This window comes from Panthera tigris, chromosome B2 (assembly GCF_018350195.1).
Source record: "Panthera tigris isolate Pti1 chromosome B2, P.tigris_Pti1_mat1.1, whole genome shotgun sequence".
Lineage (NCBI taxonomy): Eukaryota > Metazoa > Chordata > Mammalia > Carnivora > Felidae > Panthera > Panthera tigris.
Window position 1 is genome coordinate 32,273,999 of NC_056664.1, and position 4,303 is coordinate 32,278,301.

The window sequence follows — 4,303 nt, forward strand, 5'->3', positions numbered from 1 at the left end:
GCCCTCCCTTCTCCTTTGGTTGCCTCTTTTCTTTTCTTTTCTTTTCTTCTTCTTCTTCTTCTTCTTCTTCTTCTTCTTCTTCTTCTTCTTCTTCTTCTTCCTCTCCTCCTCCTCCTCCTCCTCCTCCTCCTCCTCCTCCTCCTCCTCCTTCTCCTCCTTCTCCTCCTTCTTCCCTCCCCCTCCTCCTCCAACTCCTCCTTCTTTTTTTTCAAGTAAGCTGGATGCCTAACCAGGGGCTGGAACACACAATCCTAAGATCAAGAGTTTCAAGCTCCAGCTCATCCTGAATAAACCCTTTCCTTGCTGCATACTTGATGTCTCAGTTGATTGGCTCTGCTGCACATTGGTCCTATGAACTTGGGTTTGGTCACAAATTTGGCGAGCCAGCCAGGAACTCTTTGACCTTGGTTCAGTGGCCCCAGCTATTAATGGGAGTCTGGTGGTGAGTCTAAGCAGCTGCCTAGGCTCTTTGTCCTAGAGACCTTACTCTGGGGGCCCCACCCCACTTCAGCTCCACTGACCTTCAGGTGCTTAATTTAACTCTTGTGGCAAAGGAAACAGCTTTTGGTTTCAGTATGGACAGATATCTCTTTGGTGAGTAACCTCAGTACAAGTGACTAAATTCTTATTTCTTCCTCCCATTTGGTGGCCTCCAAATAAGGGGTTTTAGTTTGGCTCTCATAGCCTTTTTTTTGTTGCTTGATTAAGAAAAGGTTGACTGGGGTGGGGGGTGGGGGGTCGGTGCCTGGGTGGCTCAATGTGGTTAAGTGTCCAAGTCTTGATTTTGGCTCAGGTCATGATCTCGCAGATGGTCATGAGATTGAGCCCTGTGTTGGGCTCTATACTTGATGTGGAGCCTGCTTAAGATTCTCCCTCTCTCTCTCTCTCTCTCTCTCCCTCTGCTCCCCCCCCCCTCAAAAACAAAAACAAAAACAAGTGGAAAAGAAAAGATTGGCTAGGAAGCCATTTGATTCAGTTGGTGAAGCCCTGACTTTTAGAGTGGAGCTAGAGAACCTTTGTTCACAGAGGTACTCTTGGCTTCATTTGGCTCATTTGTTGCTGCGGCTTTTGGTATCTTTGCATTAAACTGGCTGTGTTCTAATTGGAAAATAAGAAATGACAATTTGATCCCTGCATGCAGCCCTTTGGGCTATATTCTCCAAAATTGGACAATGTTTAGTTATGAATCTATGAAAAGGAAAAAGATGATCTTTTGCAACAATGCTTGGCCACAATATTCATTAGACTCTGGAAAAAAATAGCCAATTAATGGATCCCCAAAGTGTAATACCATCTTGCAATTAGATTTGCTTTGTAAAAGGGAAGGTAAGTCTTTTTTTTGCTTTTGTATCAAAATAAGCCAGCTCAGAGAAGATGTAAAATTCTACTCCAACAAACCAGTGACAATAAAAAGACTGTGTTGCCTGATCCTCACCAGGGAGAGGAGGATGATTTATTGATTACTTGAATTAAACTCCTGTACAGCTCTTCCACCCCATGGGGGCACTGGAGCTACTGTCCCTTCTCAGCAGCCCCAGTCCCAACAGCCTGAGCCCCTACAGGGCCCTAAACCAGGACCCTCAGCCTTAGGGGGTCAACAGGTAGGAATGGTCTCCCCTTCTCATACCCTGACTCAATTTGTTCAGGGAGCCACTCGTTCCCAGGGAAGACAAAATCTGCTAAAGCAAGTCCCAATTGGAGGCTTAGGTGCGGTGGGGATAACCTATAGGAATGATTTGGGTCCACTCTTCACTTGAAATTTTTTTTAATGTTTCTTTATTTGTTTTGAGAGAGAGAAGGGGAGAGCACAAAGAGAGGGACAGAGAGAAAGGGAAACAGAGAATCCCAAGGAGGCTCCGAGCTTTCAGCACAGAGCCCGACACAGGGCTCGAACTCACAAACCGTGAGATGATGACCTGAGCTGAAATCAAGTGTTGGACACTTAACTGACTGAGCTACCCAGGCACCCCTGAATTTGTTTAATTGGAAAAACAGCATGCCTACTTACAGAGATGACCCCAAGAGGATGGAAAATCTGTTCCCATCTATTTTTGTCACCCACAACCCCACTTGGACAGGTGTACAAAATTTGTTAAATATTCCCTCATTTCTGAGGAATGCCACATGATGCTAGGAAAGGCTAGGGAAGAAGTTAACTGGCTACATGCTAAAACTCTCATAACTTCCTAAGAGCTAATGCTATACTGCCCACTCCTACTGTGGATCCCAACTGGAACATCAAGGTGGAGACTGAGGTAAGCTTGAACACTATCACGGTGATATTTTAGGTGGATTAAGAAAAGGGGTCCCTACTCTGTGCAAAAGATTTTTTTTATTTTGGTGTAGTCCCAATAGTTTAATTTTACTTTTGTTTCCCTTGCCCGAGGAAAACATATCTAGAAAAATGTTTTTATGTCTGACGTCAAAGAAATTACTGCCTCTGTTTTCTTCATGTCTTATGGTTTCAGGTGTCACATTTAGGTCTTTAATCCATTTTGAGTTGTTTTTGTACAGTATAAGAAGGTGGGGGCACCTGGCTGGCTCAGTCAGGGGAGCATGTGACTCTTGATCTCGTGGGGAGTTCAAGCCCCACGTTGGGTGTAGAGATTACTTAAAAATAAAATCTTAAATAAAAAGAGGGGTGCCTGGGTGGCTCAGTCAGTTAAGCATCCAACTCTTAATTTTGGCTCAGGTTATGATCTCAGTCGTAGGATCAAGCCCTGTGTCGGGCTCTGTGCTGACAACCCACAGCCTACTTAGAATTCTCTCTCCCTCCCTTTCTCTCTCTCTCTCTCTCTCTCTCTCTCTCTCTGCCCCTCCCCAGTTCATTCTCTCTCTCTCTCAAAATAAATAAATAAACTTAAAAAAAAAAAAAGGAAGAAAGCATAAATGGAATGAAGACCCTTCAGACTTTCTTGAAAGAATTTTTGAGATCCTGGGTCAGCGTAGCCATGGCGGCTGTGTCCTTTCCACTTGTGTCTGCCGACTGCCTATGGCCTTTGTGCCGCTGCCCCGGGTCCCCATGCTGGCCGCAGTCCGGCTGCTCAGCAACACCCTGTACCCGCGGGGGCCCAGGGGAGGCCTAGGTTTCCGCGTCCTGCCTCGATGCCCTGCCTCAGTGCTCACACAGGTTCCAATAACACAGTTGTGCCGCCAGTAGAGTGATGCGCCCACTTTGACATTAGAGGGAAATCAAGGACCGTGTTCTTTACATCTGAAACTCTATGACAAGATCGACCCTGAAAAGTTCTCGGTAAATTCCCACTTTATGAAAGACCTGGGCTTAGACAGTTTGGACCCAGTGGAGATTATCATGGCCATGGAGAACAAATTTGGGTTTGAAATCCCTGATACAGATGCTGAGAAGTTAATGTGTCCACAAGAAATCGTAGATTACATTGCAGATGAGAAGGATGTTTATGAATAAAATATCAGACCCCGTTTTTTCACTGAGAGAAGACTCAGAAGATGCTGGCAAGTGTCTGGAAGTGAGAACGCATTTTGGCATTATTGCCGCCTTTGACAGAGTAATTCTGTTTAGACTTGTATTTAAATTGCCTGTTTTGCCCTTTGAAAATAAATCTATAAAAAAAAAAAAAAGAATTTTTGAAAACATTCAATATGATGTTTTTTTGGGCAAAATGCCCCAGCCATTCAAAAGAAACTCCAAAGGCTGGAGATGCATTAGGAATATCTGTGTCACAATTGGTTGAGGTTGCTTTAAAGTTTTTAACAGCAGAGACCAAGCGCAAGAAAGAAAAGAGCATTAGAAAATGAAATAGCAGGCTACCTTGCTGGCTGTTGCCCTAATTCAAGGGAAGCCAAGACCAGACTGAGGACCACGGAACAGGTCGAGGTCTACCCCAGAGAAGAAATTTGAGTTCCTTGGACCCTAAAGGATGCCCCAATTTGGGGCTTCAACAGTGTGCCTATTGCAAAGAAGAGGGCCATTGGAAAGAGGAATGCCCCAAGCTCACAAGGTATCTTGAAGAGACAGAGCAACAAACCGCCTGTCAGATGCCTGAATTGGCTGGTGACCAAGAATGAAGGGGCCCAGTGGTTCCTTTGAAACTTGGAAACCTGGGGGCGCCTGGGTGGCTCAGTTGGTTAAGCGGCCGACTTCGGCTCAGGTCATGATCTCACGGTCCGTGAGTTCGAGCCCCGCGTCCGGCTCTGTGCTGACAGCTCAGAGCCTGGAGCCTGTTTCAGATTCTGTGTCTCCCTCTCTCTGACCCTCCCCCGTTCATGCTCGGTCTCTCTCTGTCTCAAAAATAAATAAACGTTAAAAAAAAAAAAAAGAAAC

The 4,303-nt window shown here is 45.4% G+C and overlaps 1 pseudogene; it reads left to right on the forward strand.

The window, feature by feature from the left end:
- The first annotated feature begins 575 nt into the window (after window positions 1-575).
- On the forward strand, window positions 576-3,600 carry LOC107180634 (annotated as a pseudogene).
- The last annotated feature ends 703 nt before the right edge of the window (window positions 3,601-4,303 follow it).